The sequence below is a fragment of the Molothrus aeneus genome, chromosome 8 (genome assembly GCF_037042795.1).
Source record: "Molothrus aeneus isolate 106 chromosome 8, BPBGC_Maene_1.0, whole genome shotgun sequence".
Lineage (NCBI taxonomy): Eukaryota > Metazoa > Chordata > Aves > Passeriformes > Icteridae > Molothrus > Molothrus aeneus.
Genome location: NC_089653.1, coordinates 12,782,066 through 12,796,467, shown reverse-complemented (window position 1 = coordinate 12,796,467; position 14,402 = coordinate 12,782,066). Strand labels below are relative to the sequence as shown.

Below are 14,402 nucleotides of genomic sequence, written 5' to 3'. Positions count from 1 at the left end.
CTCAGCTGCATGTTACTGATACTGATGGTTCTCTTTTCTGTCTCTAGTGATCCATGTCTCGCTTTCCCATTACACAGAGAGGTATGTCCTTCTCTCATTCTCGTGCACACACGCGCACACGCACGCACACACACACAGCCACAGCCACTTTGCCAGAAGGAAGAGAGAGAAAGAGAGGAGGAAAAAAAAAAAACCACCCAGGCAGCTCACATTTCAAACTTGCAAGGAGGGGTGGTGCTTAAAACGCTAGGACAAAGCCTCTGTCTCTGGCACCCAGTCAAAACACTAAAATAAATCCCCTCGATCAATTAATTGGAAGCAACACTTGTTCGAGCCCGCGTAACAAACGATTAAGGGCACCGGGGCCGAAAAGTCTTGAGATTTGGGAAATCTCGTACCCTCGCTTCCCCCCTACCCTGTTTGCTGAATGCTGTTGACTAAATCCATCAAACTAGTCATGCTAATTAGCGTCCAGGGCAGCCTCGGCGGCGGAGCAGCGCCTGGGGCGGGCGGCCCCCGCGGCCGGAGTTTCCTTCCGGACCGGCCGCCGCCCCGCGCCGGGCAGGAGGTACCGGCGGGCCGGAGGTACCGGCGGGCCGGGCCGGGCCCGGGAGGTCGCTGGAGCGGCGGCGCCGGCTGCGGGCCCCAGAGCGCCCCAGCGCTCCCGCCCGGCGGAGCGACAGGCGCCGTCCCTCCGCCGCCAGGGGAAACTGAGGCAGGCGGGGGGCTGGGGCTGCCACTGGAGCCGCTGACACCTTTGGGACCGCCCGGCCCGGACAGGTGTCTTGGGTTGTGTTTGCGAGTTAAGGTCTTCACCTTGGCCGGCCGCACACTGCTCCCAAGACAACACCCACTCCCACGGCACTGCCAGCTCGGGGCTGCCCTTGGAAGAGTTTTAAACACGTCCAGCTGTGCCCGCGGTGGTCAGCGTTTCAACTGACAGTGCCGAAGGGGAAAAACAAAAGGTAACAAACAATCAACCCCCAGGAAGCTAATGTGACAATTCTTTGCTGCCTCTCAAAGGGAAAACTGGCAGTTTAAGTTGTGGCCGGCCGAGCACCAGCCTTTTCCTGCCACCCTCCGCGGTGCAGAGCCACTTCCTTCCCCGCACAACCTGCACAAAGTCACCTCCACCTCTTAAAGGCGCACCCGGCCCCCTCGCAGTGAAGCAGCCGGCAGGTTCCAGCGAGAAACAAACAAAATACAAACAATAGAAACAGGAGGACTTGAAAAAAATACTGTCACTCCAGCAAAATTCCTTTCAGTGAAAAAATGGCCCCAGCTTCCCTTGCCATGCTTACAGTCACTTAACTGCGCTTCCCAAACACCTTAGCAGAGAGTTGGCAACATGACAGATCGGAGCAGCAAACTATCACAGATATCAAAGAGCAGCTCTTCTCTGAAAAATGATTCCACAAAAAAGCATTGTCAGATTTCATGTTCTTTTTTTTCCCCCCCAGGGAATCCATTGCAAACAGCTAAGAGTAATGTGTGCTCTCACTTAACTTCCACTCCTGATGCAGGATCTCAAGGTCAGCCTGTCAGACAGGGTTATTGCTTTCTCTCCACGGCCATCAGACCAAGCAGAACTGCAAACCAAACCCTCCACACTTTCTGCAATCTCAGAGCTGCTCAAGTGTGGCTGCAGAACACTTCACAACAACACAGCTGCTACAGGTGGTGCAGGACTCAGTGCTGGGCCAGTGTCCCGAGTCTGTACAGCCTGGGCAAGCCTTCAGCTGGGTCCTCATAGATGCAGGTGGACCCACGGGGCTGCTGGAACAAACTCTTGGACAAAATATAGTTTCCACTGCAGTTGGTCAAATCTCAGATTCAGTCACATGGAAGAAAAGTACAGAACCTTATGCAATTTTTTCATTGTCTTTCAGAGTAGACAGATTGTTAAGGAGGTGTAAATTATACAGCTAGACTGGCAGAATAGGTACAGAAAGCACAAGTTTTAGGGGACTGTCAGGGAGTTGAGACTTGGTGGATGTGAATGAAATTGATAATTGCTCTAAAGCTACATGAATTCTTGATCGAATGAACATTTCCATACTTGTTTCAGGTTTTACTGCATTTACAGAGTTTTCACACAATTCCTAAGCCACGGTGTTTTGTTGTGTTTTGAAAAAACACATAAAACAGCAACAAGAACATATCAGGTGGTTGCGAGGTCCCAGATACTGAGACTGGCTCCTTCCCCATAGAAGCCACAATTAAGTTAATTTCTGAGGGTGAAAAGCAATTTTATTTTTTCTGTAGAGAAAACACATTCCCCAGTATCCTATGTTTTCTTCTCTACCTACCATCATAAGTAGTATCTCTCTGCAATTAAATTGCTCTTTCTAGTGCAACAGTGTAAGTTTCTCTTTTAAAGCTGCCTGTCTTTCAGAGGAAGTGGTTTAGAGTAGACAAATCACTTATCTAAAAATTATGTACTTACTTCTCCTTTGACAAATCTTTAGCAGGTTTCTAATCCCACCCTGCCACTTGAAATATCACTTTCTGTGATGACATTTGAGTCATAGTTGTCAGAAGCATCAGGCTCTGTAGTCAAATGGATTAAATCACACTTCATAGCATGCAGTATTTTGAAGGAGGAGTGGTTTATCATTTGTAGAAATTAATCATAACAGTTTTTTCTCTAGGGCAAATTCCCAATCATTTTTAAAGATTACTATGTTTAAGCCCCTCTGACAGCAGTATGTCAAATTACATCACAAGGAAGGTTATCTCAGGCAATGATAACTATTAACACAACTCACTGAAGACACATACTACTGGGAGAAGCAGGTCTGTACTGGGAAGCACCTTTTTATATGCAGGGGTGGGAGAGCAGGCTCTTGGCTGTGCTTTGGCTCTGTTGAGGCCCCAGGGATCTCAGTGTCTGGGGGTGCCTGCTGCTGGCTGTTGTCCCAGCTCAGCCCCACAAGGGAGGGGAGACAGGGATTTGAGTTCTACAGGGGGAAAGAGGAGACCCTTACTTGGACCACCTCTAGCTGATTAAGGGGAAGAGTTAGAAGATTTTCAGAGAAGTCCTGTTTATCTCAAAGTAGGAGGCAACATTTGTCTGTTCAGCATGCGCTGTCAATGCACAACAGTATCACCAACAAACTTCCCAAATATCAATCCTGTCAGTCACTGTGTGGCACAGAAGCAAACCATGTTCTTATGGTACTGCTCTTTGCTCTCCATGCAAAGACACTTCTCTGAAGAGTGTATTTTTAACAAGTCAGAAGCCCGTCCTTAAGTTGCAGACATGCCCCTGGAACACCAATTTTTTATGGTGAACAAGGTAATGATGTGAACACATTCATATGTTCAGGTGCCTTTGATTGCTCAACACAAACAGCATGATGCTTATCTTCAACTGCTTCAAGTGAGGTAGCCTTTGGGCATAATTCTCACTTCTCTCCTGCCTTGCCCCTCTTCAGTAATATTGCAAAAACTTAATCAAACAGATCAACACCTGTAATAAAAATGCAGACCACCAACAGCAAAAGAAGGAGAGACTGCGAGGGGTGGTGAGAAAATCACCCATTTGGATACTTCAGTATCAAGAAGACTACAGAAGAGACAGCATCATGTTCTACTGTAACAGCATTGTGAGAGGTATGCTGAGAGAAGAGCAGGGAAAGAAAGCATAAATGGGTAAAGAAAATCTCTTCAAGTAGCTGTAATAGCAGTTATTGCCCACTGAGTCATAATATAATCCTTTAGCAATGCAAATTTTCTATGACCAAAGATTTAAAGGTTTATCTCAGGGGCCAATCTTTATTCATCTGAGTTTTGCTGCAGTGCTGAACACAGCAGGGTAGTTCCTTACAATATTTATCTAGAGCAGGTTATTTGCCCAAGAAGTAGTTCCCTGGATATGTATATATTTTACTATTGATTTAAGGGATTCAAAAAACTCTTTAGAAGGCTTACAATTACATAGTTGAAATACACAGAATACATGGATCAGTGGCCTTGTCGATTTTTCCTGATGTTTCACAGTAGGTTGAATCAGCTGAATCTGTTATAAATCTAAGGGCTGCATCCGAGTAAAAAAACAACCATGTACTTGAAAAACCAAAAATTAAAATCCTTTGACTCTGCATCAAGTGTCTTTCATGCATAACCCATTTTTACATAATCAAATAAACTCCTTCCAAAAAGAGGTGTGGAAGGAAAACCCAGTATTTAAAAGCACAGTAAGAAAAGACCATTTCACATGATTGAGTCCTATCCTGTTTAAGTAAGATTACTACACTGCAAAGAATTCTATGAGTAAGGTATATACCCTTTGGCCACCTTCTGCATTAGGATTTATAAAACAAAGGTAGGGAAGTTACAAAAGGTAGTAACACAGCATCTGCTTTTTTTCCTTGCTGCCCATGACCACTGTTTACTTGGAGCCCTTGGTAACTATAAGTTTTAGTTAACATTTAGTTAACTCTGATCTGAACCTGGAAACACCAAATGCTGTTTGGATGCACACAGCAATTGGACCAAAACACGCAAAATCTTCTGAAAGCCCTTATGCCCTATTAACTTTCAAGACCCTGGACATGCTCACGTTCTTGTTACCCCATTACAAAACAATACTCCTTCAAGCCTCTGCAAAGACTCAGGATAGACTTTTAGGCACTCCAATGAACACCTCTGTCAATTGCCAAAATATTTGGAAAGGGAGATCTACCTTAAGTCTATCTATCTAATAATGTTGCTATTTTCTAATCTCTATTTCCTTCACTCTTTCTTTTAATGTCTTTACCATGTGCAGAAAACAAGATGCTCTATAAAATTACAATGCAGAAAACCCCTCAGAAATTCACAGAGAAGCCATTCATTATGTTTGTACCTTTGGTTCTCTTCCCAGCTATACTGGTATGGAAAACTGCAAAGGGAAGGTAACCAAAGCACGCAGAAATCAAGAACAAAGCACATGAAGGAAAAATCACATCTGTAATGCAGTGTGGCAGTCAGAAAAGAGGCTTTACAGACCTAAAGTGTCACTGTAGTGATGGCATCAACTCAGAGTTGTCCCCAGCTCTATTTCACACACAGCAGAGCCACTGCAGCTGCCCCCTCACAACCCAACTTGTTCATCAGGCAATTTTAAAGACAGATACAACACACCCCACCTGTCATGCTCTGCCCTTATTTTAATGTGTCTATTTTGCTACAAATGCCAATGTATGTTTTAAGATCTGCTTTTCATGACATGGGAGCTTTATTGTTTTTCTAACTTTTGGATGCTTCTAGTGGAATTCCTTGGTAAACTGGAGCATGGCACAAATGGCTTTCAGTGCCTCTTGATACCTGGGCTGGAGCTCATGACATCTCTAGCAAATCAGAAGGAAATCAAAATTAACTGAAGCCCTTTCCATTCAACATGCATTTTTTCAGCATGATCAAGTGGATTTCTAAAACATCCTGATTTTTCACTAGGTTTTGATAAAATATTTCCATACCACATCTTGCAAACTGCTTGATTGTCCTCATGTAGTTTAGACATTTTTAGCCTTACACCACTTTGGGGGAATATCTGATGAACCATTCTTCAGATTTCAAACAAGTCTTTCAGCATTCATATGTTCTGCAAAGTACTAAAAACTTTGTTATAATAAAGCAAGACTCTCAAGTGTAATGAGGACTACTACCTCTCTAAGAAAGTTTTAATATGCACTTCAATAAGGCATTTTTTCTGCTGCTTTTCAAGATGGTTAAGAATCTATTCTCCCTGAAAATATTTGGTTTTACTGAGCATATAGCAGAAGCCCCACCTCTGGCAAGCTGTGGGTTAATTAGAGCTAAGCTTTCTCTCTCCCTGATTAATTGTTCAAGGGAATAAGAAGGCAGCTCTGAAGACAGTAACTTAATCAGGTCTCACTGAAAGAAGATGGAAAACTATTAGAACAGCAGCTTGTGAGGCAATATAGAAGTAATGGGATGCAAAAGAGTAAATGAAACAGAAGCTTGGGAAGTGGAAGCTCTGCTAGGGTACCTGAACACTTCTTGGCATTGTAAATCCAGACTGAACTGTCTTGACTCTTCACAATTATTTTCCAGAAATATAAATTGTATGAATATTCTTCATTAAGATTTCAAAAGAACAAGCCTTCCGTGAAGTCAATCCCAGTAATGATTTTCCTTTATCTTTTCCTTCTAAGCCTTTATATGCAGTTGACACTTCATACCCCAGCCCAATCACAGCAGTGTGAGGAGCTGCTGCTCTGCTTTTCTGGCTCCTTGGAGCTGTCCTCCCCTCCACATGGGGACTCCTCTTGGTCCCATTTCACCCAGCTGCCTCTACTCCAAAAATGAGTTTGAGAGAAAATCTAGGCTATTTGCTTATATCCTTTTTATTATTACTTCTTAAAACCAATCCACTAATATATGGAAGTTATCAGTTGTGAGAAGGAATGTGATACAAACATCCCGAGTGGGACAAAAATACAGTAAGAAAAGATGTAAAGAGAAGATATGTCCTTCATTACCCTCACAATTTACATTCTATACACAGGAAAGTTCATGACAGAACTTTTTCTCTGTGCTGTGAGTGAACTGTGAGAGCATTAAAATGAGAAAGTTAAGATGCAGTGCTTTTTTATTTTTATTTATTTATTTTTAAAAACTCTATGACAACACCACCAAATGTCACTTTCTTCAAATCAATTGTGGAGTGTAGAAAACCACTGAAAGTGCATTCAGATATTTCATGCTGCCATATCAAACATATGAGGGGTTACATAATAATCAAACAGATAAGAGTCCAAAGTTACAAATTAAAAGAAAAGTTACAAATTGGTGGCTATGCATCACTGTCTTGGAAAGCTTCCATTCTGGAATACAAAGACATTCATCATTTGGAGGCCAGCTCATGCTTCTAGCTTTGTATTTAAACAACCCCATGTACCATCATCATACACTTTTTATATCAATGTGCCAGAAAGCCATACAGAGCTATTTTTAGAGGACTCTGAGATGAAGTATAGTTTAGCTTGCTAAGCAGCCTAATAAGGCAAAATGCTCTTGGTCAAGACCAAATGCAGTCACTGTCACTCTTCCTTCATACTCTAATCAATTTCTAAGAGCATCTCTTAATTTTTCCCCCTTACTGAGGATTACTGTATTAGCAGCAGGACAGAACTAGAAGGAGAGAGGCATTCTTTATAGTTTTCTCCACTTTGATAATCAAACAGAGTGATTGAAGAAAAAATTGAATGGTCTGAAAAGAAAGTGGCTTTGCTCAGAGTTAAAGAAACCTCTTAGTAGACAATCATTTTAAGAGAAACAATAGGCTTAACACCAGTTTTTGCTTTCAGAAACTGGCAAACTCAGGTCTCGGTCAACTCCAAATACTTCAAGGCCTCAAGGCTTCCAAGAGGATATAAAGGACTCACAGAGAGTATTGGTGTGCTTAAACACTGGCAAGAATTTTAAAACTAAAAAAGTTCCCAAATCTACTAGGTTACTTATGATCTGAGAAAAATACTCATTTCGACATGTTAATGCTAGAAGGAGGGTGATGGTTAATGCTAGAGGGGGTGATTCTGTAGCAATTTATGAGAACAGGATTAAACCCAGCAATTAACAGAGGTTTCTATCTTTAGTAATTATTCATATACCTGTTCAGTTGATTATAAGTCATAGCTCCAGGCTGTCTGCCTGCTCTGCTAGGACACAGACAGCAACCTTTGCTAAATTGACTCCACTGGCTATGCTCATGCTGCAGGAGCTGTTTTCAAGGACAGATCTACAATGTTATATGGGTAAAGAGAGGAGCAAATTAAAGATGGGTGTTCTGTCAGGAAAAGGACTGAAGAACTTGTGTCAGCATTTCTCTACATTATTAGGACCATAGATTTTTTTAACCCTTCACTACCTAATACTTAGATTTAACAACTTTCCTTATTATATATACAGCATAATTGCATCTTCACAAATAAGATACTGAAAATACAATAGTTAGGAACAAAATACAAGAGCCCTCAAGATGAATAACCATATATCTACATATAGAGGGATTCCAGTAAGAACATTCAATCCTTCTTAAACTGTTCTTCATTTTAAAGCATCATGGCTTGTGGGTTAAATAAGCTGAGTACAGTAGAACATAAAGTTACCAAAACAAACTATTACTACACAAAAGCATCACTCACTTTGAGATCACCAATATATACCTAGCACATTGCTACCAAATAGTTACACTCATGTTTTTCTTTTTACCATCTTCTGTATATTTCACTTTAAACCAGTCTGTGTATTTCTTTCAAGGATGCTGAAAGTCTTCTCGGCCTGAGAAATCTTTGGCAGTACAAGCACAGAAGACAGCCCTGCTGCCAGCTCCTACCAAGCACAGAATAGCTCATACTGGTAAGAGGCTATGCCTTATACTGCCCTTATTGGGCTCTCACTGAAATTAAATTTACAATTGAGGGTTTCTGTGATACCACTAAAAGAGGATTTCTGGCATATAAACATATCCTACGTTACTAGAGGACTTCTAGCACAAATCTAGCCTACTTTGAGTCCAAGAGCAACTCTACACCTTGGAACATTCACATTTCAAGATCTTCTAATAACTACATCCATCTGTTAAATAATGTACATTCTGATAGAATATAAAGCAATAGTATGGCAACAAAAATATACATAATCCGGAAAATATCCAACAATATTTAACACTGTTTCTTACTTCTCTCCTGCAACATCACATGGAGAGTTTCACAGAAGTTGTGCTTCTATGATTTACAGGCACCAGAACAGAATCTTGTCCCAAGAGATCCTCTGATCAAGTCTAGAATCCTTCCCCTGTGAATGACAGGAACTATCCTCTTCTTAATCAATATGCATCAGTTGAGTCTCTCTGTCCACTGTCACCTTGGTAGGCTGACTGTCCACAGTCAAAAGACTGAGTGTTAAGGATTAAATATTTCACAGCAGAAGCTTGAAAATGGGAAGTTTGATGGCAAGCTATTTTTAATGAAGCCTTCAAAGTAAAATCATGAAAATTTTGCATGTTTCCTTGGGCCAAAAATGTGGTTTTACTTTTTGTTTCATATTTAAATCCACTGTTAAGTAAACATTACAGTTGAACATATTCTTTGAAAGCTTAACCAGACAACTGTATTTTAATCACTTAATTTCTTTTAATTACTTAAAGTACTTCAGGAACACACACTCAAGTATCTCCTCTAACCTCAAAACCTGAAGTGAAAGCTCAGGTGCAGTGAGACCAGCTTAAATGAGAGAGTATGATCTAGAGAAGATGAGAAAATGAAATTTTGGGTACTTCAACTTCAGAAAGCATAATTGGGTCTGATTTTCTAAAAGTGCTAAATCTCCTGCTGCTACAAGCATCTTTAACAGATTTTCAGTGCAGCACATCCATGAACTGAGAAACCACAGGTCATTACCACAGCTTTTAACTTTTAGCCAAACAGTCAATGTCAACTCTTGAAATTATTTACTGACTAGTGCACCTTTATAATCAACATGTTCAATTCAAAAGTGCTGGCAGGGTATTTAACTGAGTCTTAACACACTTCGGTGTTACTCTGTAGGCCACTTACCTGGGCCTGGAAGACTTGCTGATGGAAAAATACTGTGTGGGGTTCAGAATTTAAACTCATGTTAAATTTTTTTCTTAAAGGAGATGTAATATACTCTCATACCTACAAAGAAAAGCTAGTAGAGTGAAAGCAAACTGTTTTTAAGTTAAGAGAAATAAAGTTACAAAAGTAAATTTCTTTTTACTTTAGGCAAGGCATTATTAGACATATTTACAGAAATCAACAATAACAGAAAAAATGAGACTGCTTTTGTTTAAAGATGATTTCTGTGATGAGGTATTAGAAATGACAAACCTTCATGAGGCAGGGACTTTCCAGAAGGAAAGATGAAACTTCTACAGTGCCTCAGATCTCATCAAAACCACTCCTATTTTCTCACGTATAGGATATCCTCTCCAAATTGCCTCTCTCTTGCTTTGAATCACCTTTACCTTTCTGAAGACATTATTCTGGGTGAAGGCCTATAATTTTAATATTTATAGCCCTGACAAAATTAGGGTTTATATTCTAGTGCTATCTGCACTCTCATCTGCTGTTTCTTTCTGGGATTTAATGGTAGCTCTTATCTCTACTGAAGGAGCCAAGTTTAGTGACCTGAGTCTCCTCACTTTAATCAGAATCATGGGGGTCTGCCATAAACTCCTGTACCAAAGTCACAGAGGGGGAAATGGAAGTCAGCTTTACAAAGCCAGAGGAAAGAAGTTAATGAGTCACTTTCAATACCACTCCTCAACAGCTTCCTCATTTAGTAGAGGGAAATTGCTATTTCAGCAAGCTGAGAAGACTTATATGCCTTCTAGCTCTCTTGGAAATCCTGCCATGCTCCTGGAACTAAGGGGGAGAAAGACAGAGGCAAAGATAAAATCAGTTTGTCACTTTTTCTACACTGGTGCAAAAGGGCAGATGGGAGAGAGATAACCCTGGTTTCTCAGTAACCCTCAATATGTCACTGCTGTGCTCCTACTCCCATTCCAGATACATCCCACTGACTGCAAACCCTGCCAACACTATAAGCAAACTATTTCAAGTCTACAGCACAAATTTATTTTTCCACACAAGGAAAAAAGACTTTTCCTTGGGTTCTTTATGAAAACAAAAAGGTTTCACTTAATTTTTGTTAGCTCTACAGAAAAGACTTCAGGAAGTAGTGTAGATGGGTATAGATGGTTATTCTTGCTTCAGTTTTTTTACTGGTTTACAAGGAATGTCATATATGATAACACTTCTCACCCAGTGCATATCTATTCACCTGTACTCTCTCCATTGGCCTACAGATAAAAAAAAAAATAAAAAACTCACATACACACATTCTTGGTTTGGTTTTTTTCTGTTGCAGCTTTGGTTACATTACTGAATAATTTTTCCAAAATAAAGCAACAGAGCAATCAGGAAAAAAAACCCCATGTATCTTGAATTTTCAAGTTATGTAAAAGCAAAAGCTGAAGACCCATGCAAGCAGTTTCTGTACTCTGGGAATAAACATGCAAATTCTGTCAATTTATGATGAGAAATGAAGAAAACCAAACCACTGATCAAATAAACGTTTTAAGTATCACAAGTGCTGCAGGGAGAGATGAACTAAACTGAACATGTATGGGTGCTATGTAAGTAATTTTCTTATGACTAACCACTGGAATTACACTACAAACCAGAGACATGAGGAGGATTAGAATACCCTCATAACAGAAATGATGAGTATTTTTTATTAACTTTTAGCTTTAAAAGTACACTAAATTCTTAAGACTTTGACATTGCCTTATACAACAGCAAGAATAATTCATGGGCATTTAAAAAAAAGTCTAAACCCCTACAGAGTGCCACAGGAAGGCAAGTAACAACCTTAAACCTACCAAAATGTGTAACACAATTTACATGATTCTGATAAAATATTTATATTGCTTTCAGACAAAGTATTGACTTAGAGATCTTATTTCATCAAAAACATGAAAACATTCTCTAAATAATTACATCAGATTAAAGAACTGATATTTAAGCAACAATGCTCTTGCAGGGTACTCATCCTGCAGACAGAGGAATGCAAAAGTAAGGAAAAAAAAATCTGTGGGAAAACAACAGTTCTGTAGTGTGCAGAACACTACTGAAGATGACTGTGTCAATCAGCTGCAATGCAAGCTAGCAAGTAAGCTCAAACATGGACTGTAAATCTGAAGGAAAATCCATACATTCTTTTAACTACCAGAGCAGTAAGTGTTGCCCCCTTGGGAGGAGCAACCAAGACAGAGGGAGCAGCCACCCCTGTTACCTTCTGGGAGGCAGCAACAAGGAGAAGAAACAGCTTCCAAGACTGAGGTGTGCTTTGGGGAGGCAGCCACACTGGATCTTGGTCCAAATTAGACCAAATTCTCCCAAGCAACCTGACACTCTTTGCTTTCGGCATTTATAAATGAAACAAAGACAGAGACACACAAAAGAAGGCATTTTTGCCCAGCATCTTATGAAATAAAACCAGCACCCAACTCCAAGTACACTTGGTTTTGTTTACAAAGACAGTAAACAGAGAGGTGAACAAGGGAAGAAGTCACTGTGTCACCACTTGAGCCTTGTTGGGAGGAATTCAGTGCATGAATGCAATCGATTACAGCAGTGCTTAACAGCAAATCCACTGCTCACCTGTATCCTCACTTCAGGGAGCAGACCCTGACTGTGGGCATATCCCATAGGTAGAGGGTGAGGAGGTCACTGCTCTGCAGGCACTGAGCCAGGTACTGACACAGAGCACTCAGTCCCTGTGGCAAGGCTGGCTCCCTTCTGTCACTGACTGTACTGCCCTGAACAGTCTCATAAAAACATCATCCTTAAACTGAGATCCTGAGTTATATTGGGTTCCTGACTGCTCTCAGACAAGACCTCACGGTGGCAAATTGTAATTAGTCTAAAAGCTCATGCAACTGAGTTAACACTGTCCATTTCCACAGGAGGTTCCTCACTTTTAAGAGCACAATCTCAAATCCAGGAGGAAGTGTCCTGACCCTAAACTCTGTAAATTCTTTATCTTCTCTCTCAAAAAAAGGCACCAGCAGAAAAACAGTGGTGAGACTCAAGACAGCAGTTCCCAGTTCTCTGACAGGGTTAACTCAGTTCCCACTTCTTCTGTTCCAACCCTTGCCTTCCTTTACTCTCTTTCCTGTCTCAATTAAAGTTATTCATAGCAAGGACCTTCTTAATGTGTGCAGAGTTTCTTAGCACAAATGGCAGTGACTTCATATGGGACCTATGAGAGTACCAGTGAGTAACATCTACACTAGAACTACACTACAACCAGTGCTGCATCAGGGCATCAGAAAAACCACAGATTACACCCTTTGAAAATTCTGCACTTTCTTCTTTGGTGACTGCAGCAGATGATGTCACCTCCTTAGACAGAGAATACATTGACTACAGCTGGTAGTTGGTGTAACAAATGTTTAGCTCACTAATAAACAGAGTAAGGCAAGAACTAAGTTTTTCAATAACTTGTTAAAGAAGGTAACATTATATATTTAAGAAAGCTTTGAGTGATATATTTCTTCCTTTTAAAAGGACGTATCATTACAACCAAGAATGTGACTATAACAATTGAGTTTCAAACTCTATTCTCTCGGCTAAGTGGTCTTTTGCTATGGTTTGGGTTGTGATTAGGCCTGGGTTATCTTGTTACCATCAGGAGCTGTTCAGCAGCACAACACAATGAGCACACTGGTCACAGCTCAGCTCTTGTGCCCAATTTGGCATCTTGAACTCAGAGATTCTTGCTTAGTGATTCTGCTTTCACAAATGTTACATTTATCATTTCACTTTACATTTGTCATGTAATGCTTAGTCAGGAGGCTGAATCCCTGAAACATGATCCCATACGTGGAATTTGGGTTGTTTCTCACTGCTTTCCCCCACTGCCCCCCTCCAAAAAAAAACCCTTAAAAACATCTACTTCACAGCACTGACACAAAAAGCTCATCATGCTTTCACCACCTGCTTGCAAACCTGCAGACTAAGATGTAACAAAAGGACTAACAACCTATAGAATTATATAATCTAACAGCATAGAACCTCAAAAACATGCACACACAAACTCTTGTATGTATTTTAAGTTAATTTTCCATATAAGTGTTAATTTAGCCATAAATTGACGAATTTCTATCAGCAGAGGTCTGTTGGTTTTTTTTGCCACTGCTTCCTTTTTATTGTTTTCTCCCCCATGGCACAAACCCATTACTTTTCTCTGACATCTTCAGAAATTAATCTCTTTTAATCTTTTGTTACCTTTACATAATGTCATCAATATTCAATAGTCTACCTCTGAAAACCAAGTTTAAAAAACATCTAATATTTTCTCCATTTCTCTCCCAGTTACAGTACTGTTATTACCATTTATTCAGTTTCTTTTCTCTTGCATACTTCTACCCTGCAACCAGTCCAGGAAAAGACTACTAGGCATTGATCAAAGAATGACACTGGCTACATTAATCCTCATTTGGTACAGCAGACATACTGCATCAAGTTTAAAAAATAAGATAAGATAAAAGTAAAATATAAATAAAATAAAGACTTTTATAATATGAAAATAGAGGGTTTTTTTAATATTCCGTCTGATTAAATAGTAAAGTCACCGTATCAGCTCACATCACTACTTTCGATCTAAAAAGACCCTAAGTGGACAGCAAATAACCCTTAGATGGTAGAGCAAGTGACAACCTTGAACAAGAGACATCCAAAACACTTACAGAGAAGATGCAGGGCATTTTTAAATGTGTACTTAAATCCAGCAACCAGTCTCCCCCATGGAGGTCAATAAGCAGAGCAATTTCTCACTGTCTGTGCATTAAAAGCTCAGGCAAA

The 14,402-nt window shown here is 40.4% G+C and overlaps 1 protein-coding gene across 5 annotated transcripts in view; it reads right to left on the bottom strand.

Annotated features, from left to right (window-relative positions):
* Window positions 1-14,402, bottom strand: part of ZMIZ1 (zinc finger MIZ-type containing 1) — a 337,858-nt gene that overhangs the window by 91,468 nt on the left and 231,988 nt on the right. The window contains exon 1 of one of the 5 annotated variants that reach the window (XM_066554174.1): window positions 1-122. The exons of the other annotated variants lie outside the window; for them this stretch is intronic. The gene's annotated coding sequence lies outside the window, so the exon portion shown is untranslated. Of the gene's footprint in view, window positions 123-14,402 lie in introns of those variants that run through there. 5 annotated transcript variants of the gene reach the window in all.